Below are 16,891 nucleotides of genomic sequence, written 5' to 3'. Positions count from 1 at the left end.
GATATATTAACATCGAGAGAGATGACGCGCTACAATAATAACTACGACCTACGATATAAATAATGCACACTAAAAATTACGATACAAATAGTCTAGTAATTGGATAACAATCTAGCATATAAACAACAAGCTAGAGTTGTTGTGATACTCATTCTTTGGGTGGATAGTGTACATGTTTCGTATATCCACTAGATAGGATGTAAATTAGAGATATACGAAGAGAGTTCATGCTAATAAGGTGTGATAGTAATTATGATACCACATGTAATTATTACGATGATCCCAATGATATGTGATGCGATAATAATGATGGTATTCACGTGCATATATTGTCTAGCTAGAAAGTACTGAAAATGGATATAAACCCTAAACCAACAATAATTATGATCCACATGTATAGATAGTTAATATTAACATGAACATAGAATGTCAACATATAGATAACTAATTGACAAACTTGCCTTGAATATTTCAATACATGCAATCTATCAATAAATAATAATGATACATGCATGCCTAGGTCTCTAGTCTAAAAAAACTCATATATGATATATTAACATCGAAAGAGAAAATGAGCTAGAATAATAAGTACAAGCAACGATATAAATAATTCACGCTAATAAATATGATACATATAGTCTATAAGTTAAATAATGATTGAGCATATAAGCAATAATAGGCTACAAGAGTTGTGAATATAACCCTTTTTTGGGTGGATAGTGTACATGTTTCTGATAACCACTACATTGGGTGTAATTTAGAGATATAGGAACGTAGTGCATGATAATAAGCTATGACAATAACTATGATAGCACATGAAATTATTATAACAATATAATAATGATGGCACTACATGTAGTACTGTCTAGTTGGGAAGTAGTGAGATAGGATATAAACAATAACATGGCCTACAATGATTATGATACCACATGTATAGATAGACAACGTCCATGCAGGTATATACATACATAGACTATACCTATCTATAATTAATCCATGGACTTGCCCCTTATATTTCAATACGTGCGATCTATAAACAAATAATGTATGTTGGATAATAATGATGCATGCCTACGCCTCTTCACTACTGGACACTTAGAGATGATATATTAACATCAAGAGAGGTGATGAGCTACAATAATATTTACAAGGTACGATACAAATAATGCACTCTAATAGTGACGATACATATAGTCTAGCTTGATAATGAGTTAGCATGTAACTTGTAAGCTAGGAGATATAAACACTAACCTACAATGATTATGATACCACATGTATAGATCAACAATATTAGCATGGACGTAGAATGTCAACTTATAGATAATTAATTGATGGACTTGCCTTTCATATTTCAATACAGGCGATCTATGAACAAATAATACGAGATAATAATGATACATGCATGCCTAGGCCTCTAGTCTAGTTGGACACTAGCTCATATACGATATATTAACATCGAGAGACATGATGAGCTACAATAATAATTAAGCTACGATATAAATAATTCACACTAATAAATATGATACATAAAGTCTAGTTGAATAATGATTGAGCATATAAGCAATAATACGCTAGAACAATTTTGAATATAACCCTTTTTTGGGTGGATAGTTACATGTTTATGGTATCCACTACATTGGTTGTAAATTAGAGATACGGGAAGATATTGCATGATAGTAAGGTTTGACAATAACTATGATACCACATGAAATTATTATTATGATATAATAATGATGGCATTGCATATACTATTGTCTAGTTGGGAAGTAGTGAGATAGGATATAAACAATAACTTGACCTACAATGATTATGATACCACATTTATAGATAGACAATGTCCATGCTTGTATACATATAGCTAATTTGTATATACATAGACTCTACCTATATATAATTAATCGATGGAGTTGCCCTTCAAATTTCAATACGTGTGATCTATAAATAAATAATGCATGTAGGATAATAATGATGCATGCCTAGGCCTCTTGACTAGTTGGACACCGAGATATGATACATTAACATCGAGAGAGGTGATGAGCTACAATAATATTTACATGCTACGATATAAATGATGCACTCTAATAGTTACGATACATGTTGTCTAGCTCGATGATGAGTTAGCATGTCACTTATAAGCTAGAAGATATAAACGCTAACCTACAATGATTATGATACCACATGTATAGATAGACAATATTAACATGTACGTAGAATGTCAACTTATAGATAAATAATTATGGACTTGTCCTTCATATTTCAATACATGGGATCTATGAATAAATAATGCGAGATAATAATGATACATGCATGCGTAGCCCTCTATTCTAGTTCAAGGACACTTATACATGATATATTAACATCGAGAGAGATGATGAGCTACAATAACAGGTACAAAATACGAGGTAAATAATTCACGCTAATAAATATGATACATATAGCCTAGTTGAACAATGATTGAGCATATAAGCAATAACAGACTAGAAGGGTTGTGAATATAACTCTTTTTTGGGTGGATAGTGTACATGTTTCCGATATCCACTACATTGGTTGTAAATTAGAGATATAGGAAGATAGTGCATGATAGTAAGGTTTGACAATAACTATGATACCACACAAAATTATTATGACGATATGATAATGATGGCATTGCATGTACTATTGTCTAGTTGGGAAGTGTGAGATAGGATATAAACAATAATGTGGCCTACAATGATTATGATACCACATGTATAGATAGACATTGTCCATGCTAGTATATATAAAGCTTTATATATATACCTAGACTGTCTTACCTATATATAATTAATCTAGAGTTTGAAAATAACGTCCATGATACCACATGAAATTATTATGCCGATATAATAATGATGGCACTTCAGTATGGGGATAATCATTAAATATGAATAAATAATATAATTACACATGCGATGCATGAATAAATAATGAGGGATAATAATGATATGCTTAGGCCTCTAGTCTAGTTGGACATTGAGCATATGATATATTAACATCGAGAGAGATGATGAGCTACAATAATAATATTGACCTACGATATAAATAATGCACACGAATAATTACTATGCATATAATTTAGTAATTGGATAACGATGTAGCATATAAAAAACAAGCTAGAATCGTTGTGATACCCATTCTTTGAGTGGATAGTGTTTGTGATATCCACTAGATAGGTGTAAATTAGACATATAAGAGGATATATAGAGCATGATAAGAAAGTGTGATAATAATTATGATATCGCATGTAATAATTACGACGATCCATCATATCTCGCCTAGCATTGTTTGACCCTAGATGGTAGTGTAAGATTACCGAAATACCCCTACAATATAGCAACCTTCTCAAGATACAGCCCCTAAAATTTCAAAGATATAATGTCTATTGAGCCAATCTGGTAAAGCTTTATAACATGTGCCTATGCCTCTAGTCTAGTTGGACACTGAGATATGATACATCAACATTGAGAGAGTTAATAAGCTACGATAATAACTACGAGCTACAATAGAGATAATGCGAGCGCTGTATAGGCGAGCATGGGGGGTTGATGAGGAGGGTCGTGAGCACAGGAGGGAAGGACTGCTGCAGGGCAACGACGCAGAGGGCCTGATGAGGTCCGCCTTGAGGTGCTGAGGGCGACCAGTTGCAATAGGAGGAGGCGCAGCCAAGGACATCCATAGGAAGAAGGGAAGCCACGGCCACCAGGCTTGGGGGTAAGTGCCAGGGAGGGCCAGGGGCAATGATTCATGAGGTGAGGCCAAGGGGGCCGAGCAGAGTAAGCCGCCAGGGCTTGGATGTTGCATGAGGTGAGGCAGTGAGAGGTGGCGTGCTGACAGAGGCCGAGAGCTGCAGGAGGTGGGCCGCTAGAGGGGCGCCACACAATCGGCTTCAGGGATTGTGCCGAGACATCAAGAGCTTGAGGGAGTTGGCTGCACTATAGGCAGAGAAAGAAGGCCGCCCAAGTACTGTAGCGGGCGTACAAGGCCGAGGGGCATGATACAGATGCTGGGTGAAGGGCGCCAACCTTTGGGGGGGTTCTTGGGCTGTGCATAGCCGCCAAGAGCATGGGGGATTAAAACTGTGGGCGTAGAAGCTGAGAGTTTGGAGAGTTGTGCTATATTGAAGCTCGGCCAAGGTAAGGGAAGCAAGAAGAGAAGGCTGCCAAAAGGCGATAGTGGCCGTGAAAGGACAAGATGGAAGATTGACAGGACACGTGAGTGATGCCACAAGCTAGGGGAAGGTGCTCCTTGTGTGGATGAAGCCAAAACACTCCAAAAAATGTATATGACCGTCGCCATTATTGTGTTTAGCTATTGATGATACAGAACGTATCTATGGTTATTTTTTTTCATGGTTGGGCTATAATCATCTTGTCCTTCTTGTCTTGTGCATTGAGTCCGAGGTAGCGTTGGCTCCGTACATGTTGCGTGTGAGTGCACAGAGAGAGGGAGAGAGTTGATTGTGATTGCAGATTGAGTGTATTGGTGTGTGCATCAGTAAGTGTGATTGTGTGTAGCCGAAGTTTCTAGTATGCAAGGTTGTTCAGTGTAAGTTGCAGAAAGTGTGCGTGCGTGTCTGTTTCTGAGTGGTTTGGGGTGTTGGATATCTGCTAGGCTATAGAGAGGCATCTAGTTTGTGTATTGTGTGTGTTCCCATTTCCCCCATCCCAACGGCACCATTTGGCGGAGATACCCATCGAGCTTTGGAACCCTCGAGCACTTTGACCTCCAAAGCTTTTGCCCCATCTTCGACCTATTCAATGCTTCGTTTGCCATACACTCCTTGATAGTACATGTTGTCTCTTGCGTCTAGTAGAGTTGGTCAAGCATTGTGCCATCCACGTGCTAAGCCTCATGTACGTGTTTCCTATGTGTCCTTGGGTCGAATGTTTTTGGCTGCGTCCAGTATTCCTCGCCTCGCTCCTAACTTTTTGATATCAACATTCGATCCTGTCACCTGTGATAGCAGGAAACCCTTGCACTTTCTACTAGCAAATGCTCGATCTCGATGTACCTGTCCCCTAGCACCATCAAAAACTTGCCCAATGTACCTGCCACTTGCCAGCAAACCGCCATGCAGGGACTTCTTACATCTCCATGGGTCGACACAGTCGGGTTGCACCAATGGCTAATAATCTATTGCCAGAGGTAGTGTTACGTTTGAAGCCAGGAAGGAGGATTATGAAGTGGGTCTTGGAGCTACAAGAGTTCGAGTTCGAGTTTAAGGTAGATCACACGAGTCGGTCTCACTTGGCAGACTTTCTTGTCAGCAAGGCCATCGATTTGCCGGCCTATCCAAGGGGGGTGCGAGATGAAGCTAAGGAGGAACCCGACTTGGAAGATGCTTTTACAATGTGGTTCGATGAGCGTATCGAAGGGTAGTACAGAAAGCAAGAGGAGGTGTGGTGATACACGACCCACACGACAGAGCTATATTTTCAAAGGCGTATGATCTGGAGGATGTCCACACCAATAACGAGGTAGAGTATCTCACTCTGCATTTGGGTTTAAAGCGGTGCATAGAGTTTGGCATTTCAAGGTTGGTGGTGAAAGGAGATGCGTTGCTAGTCATCAAGCAACTACTAGGCCAATGGCAGGTAAAGCGTGATCCTTGAAGCATTGGTTCTTTTCCATCAAAAAGATGTTGAAGTCTTTTGAAGAGGTTCAATTCAAGCATGCGAGGAGAGAACAGAATCAAGAGGCGGATCAGCTAGCAAGTACCAAAGTACAAGTGCATGCTGCAGGTCTATATGTGGCCCCAGCCACCTACGCAGGTAGGGAGACTCTTAAGGAGATTGAAGATTTTTTGAGTATAGGGCAATGTTTAGAAGGTTTGTCCAAGCTGCAAAAGAGAAGAGTGGTGCAAAAGGCCCACAAATTCACACAGGTAGGTGAGGATCTCATAAACTATGGGCCCGACGGAGTGCTTAGAAGGGTGCTGTACAAATAAGAGATAGGAATGGTGCTTGAGCAATGCCATGAAGAGAGCACGAGGTCAAAGATCAGGTTCTATTTCGAGTTCTTAGAGCAGGCTTTTGGTGGCCTTCCATTGTGAAGGACGTGCATTACTGGTGCAAGATGTGCCACGAGTGTCAGACTATAGGTGAAAGACGATTGGTAGCGGACAGGGCGCCATCATCGCACAAAGTGCTTTTGAAAAGTGGGGTCTGGATGCAATAGTCCCTCTTCCAAAGTCTACAAGTGGTAAGAAGTATGTGGTGGTAGCCATTAACTACCTTACAAGGTGGGTCAGGCCAAAGCAGTGAAGGAAGTAAATGCTCATGTGGTGGCTCAGTTTGTGTTTGATAACATCTGCTGCCATTTTGGTGTTCCATGGGTGTTAATTTCTGATAGGGTTCAGGGATTTAGAAGCAAGCTTATGAGTGCATTAGTGGAAAGCTAAAGATTCAACATCGGTTTTCCTCGCCCTATCACCCCCAATGCAATGGTCTAGTCGAGAGTGCTAATGTTCAAATCGTCAAGATGTTAATGAAGTATGTGTACAAGTAGAAAGCTGAGTGGGAAGCAAATCAAGAGAAGTGTCTGTGGGCGTATAGAATGTCCTATAAAGTGGATACAAACTTCACTCCATTTGAATCAGTCTATAGTAAGGAGGCTGTGTTGCCAGTACATGCACAACTAGGTGCTTTAAAGGATATGTGGCGTGTCAATGCCACTCAACAAAGGGTTCTACAAGATCAGATAGCCAGTTTGGAGGCTTTGCAGATGGGTAGAGAGGCAACGGTAGACTACTATGTTAAGCAGAGGGAGAAGTGGGTTGCCAAAGTCAATCAAAATCTGTCGCGGCAGACAAGAAGATAGAGGAAGGAGACCTGGTCATGAAGTACGAAAGCTACCTGGATTTCACATTCCACAAGAAGTGGACAGGTCCGTATAAGGTACGGAATTCACTACAAGAGGTTTTGTGCTCTTGTGACGCTGTTAGCGACGGAAATACATTGGGTTTTTATAACCCCCGGCGTCGCTAAAACCGTCGCTACGAGAGCGTCGCTATATGCGTCGCTATAGGCGTCGCTATATGCGTCGCTATATAGCGACGCATATAGCGACGCCTATAGCGACGTTTACACAGAAGACTATAGCGACGCTCATAGCGACGCTACAGAGCCATAAATAGCGACGCTTATAGCGACGCCCGAGAGAATTTTTTTTTGGTGGCAGGGCATTGAATGCCCTGCCACCCATCAACCATATTGTTCTTGATTCACTTTTTAAAAAAAGTGCAAAGGTAGATAATAGACCCAAAATAGTCACCCACAAGACGCATTGTTTGCAAAATTGACAATTGTACACATCGTAGGCAAAATGAATTGATTGGCAAATGTAATAATGACAATTGTACAACATCATAGGCATAAAGAATTGATTGGCAAAAGGAACTGCGGTGACAAATGTAATAATATACATGGTTCAAAAAGACGTATAAAATCCGTCTCATGATACATAAGCTATGAGAAACCCTAAACTAATGCTATCTAGCTACGGCTAAACTGACGTCGTCCAGTCAGACGTCTCATCACGTCCAAGCGGCGTATCTGTCGGATTCTGCAAAAAAAGACAATAAGACAGCTTTCAGTAAGTATAAACATATAACGACATTTATAAAAAAATACAAAAAATAAAAAAGAGTAAACCCTAATACTAACCATGCCGCCGCGAGAACTGAGAATGTCCATCAGGGCGTTTAAGCCCTTCCTGCCTGCGTACTCGCGCTCGTACGGTGTGGGATCACGTCCTGTCATCGACCACTGTCAAAACATACAAAGATTTCATTATTTTAGAACTAAAAAACTCATAAACCCTAAACTATCGAACATGCATAAAGAGCAATGTGAAAACACTTACAAAATCGGCCTCAAATGATGCCCATCCACCGCTCCCCAAGTGGTGCGAGCTCCCTGCCTCTACTCGCGCTCTGGCTGCATCCTTTTGTTGCTTCCACTTGTCGGGATTCTCGCGCGCTGCTTTCTTCGCATTCTTCCAATCTTCTTTGGCCAGCCAATCTGGCCTATTCCACCCATTCTTAATTGCTTTTTGCACTTCGGAACGCTTGTGTTTGCAGTATTCGCGCATTCGAATCTTCATCAGGTCTTCATTGAAGCGCTGATCCCGTGTTGGAACGGGAAACTCATCATGAAGTATGCTGATGACTCTGTCTTTTAAATCACTTGGTACTTCACTCCATTTGTTTAGTATGTAGTGTCTAAACAGTTGAGAGCAAAGACCACGCATGCACGAGATCACCTTCTTGCCGTCATCATCCATGATGATGCCGCCGCTGATGTCGACGGAGTAAGGCAAGCCCTCTGGCCGGTGACGCGTGAACCTGGGTGTCCCGGCAGGGGTCTCTAGCGGTGTGTCGATGGGGGTACGGACGTCAGGTGTCTCCACCGGCGTCTGGGCCCCAAAGCGAGGAGTGTCGAGTGGGGTGGCTCCTGGCGGAGTAGGTAGAGGTGTGTAGCTTCTAGGAACAGTCAATCGTGCAAAACCTGGCGTAGATGGCGATGCTGTGGCTGGTGTGGGGGCGGGAAAAGAAGGGGAGGGTAAAGAGCCTCGTCGAACACGAGGCGGTGTGGAGGCATCGGTGGCGGAATCCCCACAACAACCGCCACCGCCACCACTAGAGCGCCGGTGTCTAGACGAGTGTGAAGCTCGTCTCATCGACGCCGAAGCTTCGGAGCGCGCCGAATGCTCCGAAAGAGAGGGAGATGCGGATGGAGTAGGAACGCGCGATGATGCACCAGAGCGATGATGCTCCACGTACCACTGTCTCTGCTGCGGTGACAAAGAAGAAAGAAACTCCTCATCATCCATACCTACATTAAACACACGAATATTTAAACTTAATATTGAATGAATAGAGTAGACAATGACGCAAAGACCATTAAATACAATGACGTAATGACACATATAAATACAATGACGCAATGAATCGAGGGATAGAAGAGGCAAGTCGAAAACTCAGAATTTTCAATCAAAAGATGTGAGCGCGAGTAGAAAAGAGCGTTATACACCATGGAAGGTACTTAGAGAGCCAGAGCTTTTACAACACGGAGCAAAATTGTTCAAATACAATATTTGTGGCTTTAAGAGATCTCTCTCTCATCCTCGCATAACTCAGCATAACTTCCTATATCTATATAGAGCTCTCCGTTTAAACACATATCCTCTGTTTCATTTTGTAGCTCCTCTGCATGCACCCCATATAGAGTAGTAGCATCTTGATGCTCGTCTGGCACCACTGCAGCGGCTTCTGATTGAGCATCTTCTCTGATCTCCTCCATTGATGTCGTTGTGATTGGCACATGGTAGCCTTCATACGTCCTTGCACTACAAGGGGCTACCTCTATGACGTACCACCAGTTTGATGTAGACTTTGTAGGATGAAATATTACCTGCCAGAGCCACATAACTTACATGAGAGCTTTCAAGCACATAACTTGTAAAAGGGGGATGTTAACTATTTACATAATTACTTGTTCACAATGCTCAGGTAGTACGAAAGTGTCTCTTAGGTCAGTCCATTTCTTAGTAGAATCCACCTCAAGAAAACCAGACTCTCCTCTACGCACAGTAGCGTTGCGACCCTCCATGATTATCTTGAACCATTGCACGTCGAACAAGTCGACAAAAAATCCTCTGTAATCGATCCTCAAAATCTCTTGCAGCGTGCCGAAGTAAGTGAGTTCCGCCACCACGGGATCTGCATCAGAGGAACGTCGTCGACTCGACTGTTCAAATTTTGCCATGATTCCACAATCTTGAGTAAAACGCTTTTTGTCGATTCGTTCCACCCTAAAATGTCGACCTTTACACCATGCTGCTGTGTATGACTTATACTACAACGAACAAAGATTATGAGTGGCCGTTCAAACATTTATAAATAAAGTCACTTGCTAGTCGTACATTGCAAACTTACCTTGGTCGCGCAACCCCGAGAGTACTCCCACTCTTCTTCAGTCACTTCGTCACCGCATTGTTGTGCGCTTTTCAATTGGTTGTGCAACCATCTTAAGCTCATGAAGGTTGGTAGGCTCTCCAGAACCGCTGGATAGTGCATCGGTGGTCGTCTTCCCCGTCTCCACTCGATTCGTGCCCTTTGTCGCTCTTGCTTTGCATCCTCATATTGTGAAATCCACTTTTGCATCACTGGATTGTGAAGCATGCAAAATCGGTTGATTTTAGCCTCTAGATCTTCCGTCATCTTCTTCTCAACACCGAGATTGCACATGACAATCCCAGATATGCGCTCATCATCTATGGTTCGCCATAGCGTGTCCCGGGATTTATCAAATCCGTCTAGCCACTCTCCAATGTACACTAGGGACTCTGATACCAACCAACCTTCTGCCATGCTACCCTCCGGACGTGCCTTTTGACGCACATATCCCTTAAGCGTTTTCATGAAACGCTCTAAGAAGAACATCCATCTGGAATGAACTGTGCCAGCTATTTCCACCTCATCAACTATGTGAACAAGAAGATGCACCTGAATGGTTAGAATTGTCGTAGGAAAATGTTTCTCAAACATGCACACAAGCTCCGCAGCATTTAGTTTGGCGAATGGTATGGAGTCTACGTTGATCTCCTTTTGTGAGATCCATTGCACCAGCTTTGCAAGTTTGTAGATTGTGTTACGGATGTTGAGAGACAAACATCCCTCAATGGCAACCGGTAAAATAAACTGTAAAGTATGTGCAGCAATGATATTAAAGTCCACATTTTATGCAATGATATTAAAGTCCACTATGAACGTACTTGACACATTTTATGCCAATTGTGTGACTTCAAACCGGTAAACTTTCCTTCTTTAGTAAAACACGTTCGGAGCGAGTGCATTACGCCAGTGGGGGTCCGCAAAGATCGAATGGTCTCTTTTACTTTGTGTTCTTGGGCTCCTGTGAAAATCCATGGTGCTTTAGGGAGTTTTATCGATCCATCAGACACTTTTTGCGGCCAATATTGCTCCATACGATCCACATTTCTAAGGTCAACTCTGGCTCCCAAAGTATCTTTCTTGCCGGTCAAATGGTCCCATAGTAGATTACCCACATTCTTGAATATGTGCATTGGATCGAGCAAGTGATTGATCATGAGTCGGGGCCAGTATGGTAACTCGTACCATAGAGATAGTCTCTTCATCCCTGGAGGCAATCCGTCATCGCACATCTCCTTCTGCTCTAACCATGCTTGTGCAGACATCCTTGGTGGCTCTCTTCCCAAAAAGCCATCGCGTAACACATGATTCTCTGGAAGATACGCTTGATGACCTTCGTAGATTTGCTTCTTCAGTGAGGGTGCCCTACGTGCATTCAGTCTAGGTCCACATGTGACACATGCTCTGTATCCGCTTGTTTGAAGCCCTGCATGTATACACATGATAATAGATCAACTATGGAAAAAAACAAGATTTACAGTGTCTGAGTGAGGAGTGTCAATAGATCACCTGAGCATTCTGTTAGCCCGGGATAGTCATGCATGGTCCACATTAGAATGCCTCTGATCAAAGCATTCCGTCGTCCTGTGTGTCGGCTCATATCCACCACCTCTATGCCAATCCACAATTGTTGTAGCTCTTCCAATAGTGGACAAAGATACACATCCATATTCCCCACTTTATATCGCCCTGGCACAATCAAGCTTAGCCATAGGTGCCCCTTCTTCGTAGTCAACCACGGGGGAATGTTGTAGTTGACGATGACAACGGGCCATACACTGTAAGATGTTGATCTTTGACCAAATGGATTTACGCCATCCATAGCCAGGCCTAAGCGCAAATTTCGAGCTTCCCTGGCAAAATCCGACCATGTTCCATCTATATGTTTCCACGCTACGCAATCTGCAGGAATTCGTAGCACACCATCAGAAGATTTATTCTCCTCATGCCATGATGCTAGGGCGGCCATGGACTTACATTCGAAGAAATGCTTGATGCAAGGAAGCAGAGGGAAATGTCGCAAAACCTTTTGTGGAATTTTTGTCCCGTGGAGATCTACTCGATATCTTTCGGAATCACATTTCGGACACTTCTCCATGTCTATGTATTCCCCTCTGAAAAGAATGCAGTCATTAGGACAAGCGTGGATAGAATTGTAATCCATCCCCAAGTTTCGCAAAATCTTTCTTGCTTCATCTCGGGAATCTGGCATCACATTGTCAGCTGGTAGTATGTGCTCTTTCAGCAATCTACACAACATAAAAATATGATACAGTTGTGTAAAAATCTATCAGATCATTATACATTTAGAGTTCTATTAAAGTAAACTAATTGTAATAGATCACCTGAAAAGCGCTGTGACGCTAGTGTCACTCCATCCAAAATGTGCCTGCATGTTGAGAAGAACCAGGAGTGCTTTCAATCTAGACATACGTGCTCCATTATACAATGGCGTATCGGCTTCACTTTTCATATCATCATAGATAAGCCTTTCTGAATCCATGATCGTCTCGATCATTTCATCAATCTCGGGCTCAAACATTGCCTCGTTGGGAATGTGCTCTGCATGATCATCCCCCGAGCTGTCAGAGGCTACATCTTGTGGCCTCACATATGCTGCTTGACCAAAGCGCCTGCGAACACGTTTATTGGGTTGCAAGATTGCTGCTTGTTGGCCAGCGTCAGAGTCCGACGAGTTATAATTGGCAACAACTCGATCTATAATAGATGAATCGAACTCGCCAAATTCGTGAACGTGCTGCAAAGAAACACGTCTTGTCCGTCGCACAGCATGCTTGCATTGATTACAAGGACATAAGACCCTCGTTGAGAGATAGGTGTTTCGGTTGGACGGTCCCACATCCTCGTCGCTACTCATAATGAGGATAAAAAACTTATAACGTGGACAAAAAATTTAATATTCTATTGGCATTCTTCGTCTTATCTCTCTCTCTCTCTCTCTCTCTCTCTCTCTCTCTCTCTCTCTCTCTTTACCTCACATTCTCTAGTCATGTCCAATCCCCGCACACCTCGGTCTAGAGGTGCACGGAGATCAGAACCACCGGGTTATAATCTCGTCTTTATTGGTCAATACCTATATTTGTGGGTACAAGAAATCTACACACCCACGTCTACATGATACTGCATGTAGTGGACAAAACCCCTTTGCCTCTTCTCTAGCTGTAGCACTTCACTTCATCTTAACATCTTTTCACAGTAGATCTTTTCACTGTTCGTCTAACTCTAAACCCTAAACCGTAAGTAATTCTTGCGTGGACTAGCTCGATCTAACTTAAATAAGCGTAAATCTAAATAAACATAAATCTAACTAAAAATAAAGCTAAATCTAATTTAACGTAAGTCTAATGACTAGAGGTTGTCTAGATGGTCATTGTGTCGGGGATGTAGTGACTCTTGCCGCCCTGAAGATCCACCTTCTTCCCTATCTTCTGAAGACATTTCACCAGTACTTTTGGATCGACGGAGCCCACCATGAGTGAAGGCAGCAATACCCTATATTCCATTGAGGGCTTGCTTCACCCGCTTCATGCAGGCATCGCAGTCTATGGAGACCTAAATCTAATCTAATATAACGTAAACTAAATCTAGCTTAAATAAACGTAAATCTAGTTAAAAATAAACCTAAATCTAATTTAATGTAAGTCTACATATAACCTAATCTTTAACGTCTTTTAAGATAGTTTCCTACGACGTTATAACTCTCTTCTTCTTGTGTGTGTGCGCGTGTGTGGATGTGTGTGCCAATAAAAAGAGATAAATGGTATAACCTTTCTATCACCCATGCCAAGTATGATAGATTGATTATGCCATTTCCCTCTTGAATAATAGGTCTTGAGTTCAACTCCTCGCCGGCTAGATCTTTAGGTCTTTTAATTTTAATTAGTTTCCTACGACGTTAAATTAGTTTCTCTCTCAATGTGTGTGCGTTTTTTTGGATCGTATGCACGTTTTCTCTCTCTTTTCCTCTCTCAATGTGTGCGTTTTCTGTTTATGCATGTTCTCTCTCTCTCTTTTCCTCTCTCAATGCGTGCGTTTTTTGTTTATGCATGCTCTCTCTCTCTTTTTCTCTCTGAATGTGTGTGTGCATTCTTTGTTTATGTATGTGTGTGTGCGTTTTTGTTTTTGTTTGTACTCTCTCTCTCTCTCTCTCTCTCTCTCTCTCTCTCTCTCAAAAACACTATGTGTGTGTGTGTATGTGTGTGTGTGAGAGAGAGAGAGAGGGAGAGAGAAAGAGGGGAAGGGAACATGAGAATGAGGAGAGGGAAGGAGCATACCTGGCTCTCCTTCCTCTCCTCGTGTGTGTGTGTGTGTGTGTGTGTGGAGAAGAAAGAGAGAGAGAGAGAGAGAGAGAGAGAGAGAGAGAGTGAGGGAGAGCGTTACCTGCTCCTTGCTTGAGGGCGCCGAAAAACTCAGATCTGAGATCTGAGTTTTTGGGCGCGCTCAGTTATTTTTTTACCCCAGCCGGCGTCGCTATGAGCGTCGCCAATTTACAAAGAAATTTGCGACGCTCATAGCGACTCCGGGAATTTTTTTTTTGAGCGTCGCTGTGTGAGCGTCGCTAATATGAAGAGCCTCTTGTAGTGTCGAAGGCCTTTCCGAATGGGACTTATCAGCTAGTAAGAGCAAATGGCAAGCTTCTTAGGAACAGGGTAAATGGTGTGCGGCTCAAAGTGTATTTCGAGAGGGATCTAGTTCCTGAAGTGCAGCAAATTATAGTCAAGGGGGGTGGGCAACCCACCTAGAGCATGCGGTGTGCGAGAGAAAGGAGATGAAACTTTTATATATAGCCTGTACATACAGTTATGGTTATGCGAGTTCTTTTAATCATCGGTTTGGTGTGCCAATTTTAAAGTTGTGTACATATGATTTTGGTCGCACATAAATGTTCCACAAGGGGGCTGGCCAATGATGGTGCAGCCAAAGTTGGTCGAAGCTAGGAGATGGTCTATGTTGGGCAGAGTGAGCAGTTGAGGGCAGTGCAGAAGGCTAGGGCAGGTGCCAAGGCCCTTGGCAACCAAAGGGTAGCGGGAATGTATGTTTAAAGCGGATTTTTAGGCCAAAAGTACTGCGGGATAGTCCAAATGGGATGGTAGGTCAAGGTGTTCGAAATGCAAAATTAGTGTCCACAAATGTAGTGTTCAGTGTGCTCTAGAAGCCGGTCCAAACGGCTCGTCAAACGGAGCCCCGCTGTGCAAGATACTAGAGTTTAAAGTTGGAGTGTGTAGCAGATCCCCGACGGATAGGGCAACTGGGGACACGTGACCTAGGCAGGTGTGAGCAGATACAGGTGTAGTGCTCATGTTACGCAGCATGCCTGTTTTTTTGAATTGCGAATCGGAGCTCTTGATAGCAAGTTAAGGTCAGTTGAATTTTTTTCGGGGGTCGGGTCTGACCCCGCTCACCCGCATTGGAGGGTGTGCCATCTGACATCTTTTGGGACTCACCAAAGTTCTCGGTGATAGCATGTGTCATGTGGAGCTAGCACAAATCAACACTGCCTCAATCGGATACTCAATCAGCTAGATGCAGCAGAACAAAGTCGGGAGGTAATGCCGAGAGAGGAAAGTGCAGATGCTTTTTGGCCTTTTTCGCGGCCTCGGATGACAGCATTGGAGATCTCAAAATGGGGCAAGAGGCAGATGATTTGAAGATGAAAACGGTGGGTTTTGGTCGGGCTCCAAGGCCGGTGCATAGGCCAACTGGGCGGTGCATAGCACAATACCCAATACAAGCAAAAAAAGAGGTTTCTTTTTAGTTTAGAGGATGGGTTTTTTGAGGCCTTGGAGGCCGTTCAAGCCAGGAGGTGCCACGTGGCAGGCGGGCTTTGCCCCACATACGGTGTCAAAATAAAGGGAGAAGCGCTTTATAGGCTGGGTCTTAAGCACCATTAGGTGTATGAGATGGAACAAGGGAGCTCGAGGCTATGGCGTTGGTGGCGGCGGCCCTGTAGGGCGCTGTCTGCGGTAATTTTGGTAGAGCAGGGCGGCACGGTGGCACGCGCCCACCTGGGGGAGGAGACCGGGTGAGGTGGAATGTGATGACATGGGCACACGATAAGGGGTTGATCCCGTGGCCCTTAGGGCCCCCAAAATTTTGAGAAAGAGAGGGAAGGCAATAGCAACATCTCTATTGCCTCCCCCCCTCATGAAAGAGGAAGGTCCCACAGCACGGACATAGAGCATAGAGAGAAAGAGAAAGAGAGTTCGAGGGCGGAAAAAAGGCCATTGCAAAGGCCATCCGGGCCAAGCAAGGAGAAAAACGGCCAGTAGAGGCCGGACAATCCAAAGCTAAGGGCAAGGTTGAAGCGAAGCCAAATGAAAGGCCAAAAGGGGGGAAAGGAGGAGTCGGATAGAGAGAGAGAGAGAGAGTCAAAGTCAAGCCAATAGAGCAGTGTAAGGTTAAGCCCACAAAGGGGTAAATAATGAAGGATAAAAAATTAAAAATTAAAAAAGCCAAGGGGCAATAGTGACATCGCTAATGCCCCCCCCTTCCCCCTCCAAGTGCAAAAGAGAGAAGAAGAGAGCAAGGCGGTTCCCCTTTCCCAAAAATGCCAATTCAAGGTGCCAGGTGGACCAATTGAGCATCAATAAGTCCACAAATATGTTGGGAAACCTTGTAGAGCTTATCTGCTCGAATTTTTGATTTGAAGTCATTTTGGCCTCTGTTTCCACTACAAGAAATACTGCATAGGCACTTTCATCATTTTGTGCAAAACTTTTTTCAGTGCCGTTTTTTTCATAACAAGTTTCTTACAATCTTCTATGGGTTGTGCTATATAGGACGTTCTGGTCCCACTATGTTTTTCATCTTTTTGGGTAGTTTTCACATTAGGTGCAGGCGTTTTCCATGGCTAACAACAACAACACACACGTGTTCAAGATGTTTGCTGTTGAGGATAGA

The sequence above is a fragment of the Adiantum capillus-veneris genome, chromosome 25 (assembly GCF_014529385.1).
Source record: "Adiantum capillus-veneris isolate H3 chromosome 25, ASM1452938v2, whole genome shotgun sequence".
Lineage (NCBI taxonomy): Eukaryota > Viridiplantae > Streptophyta > Polypodiopsida > Polypodiales > Pteridaceae > Adiantum > Adiantum capillus-veneris.
Note: the sequence above shows the minus strand (reverse complement) of the source record.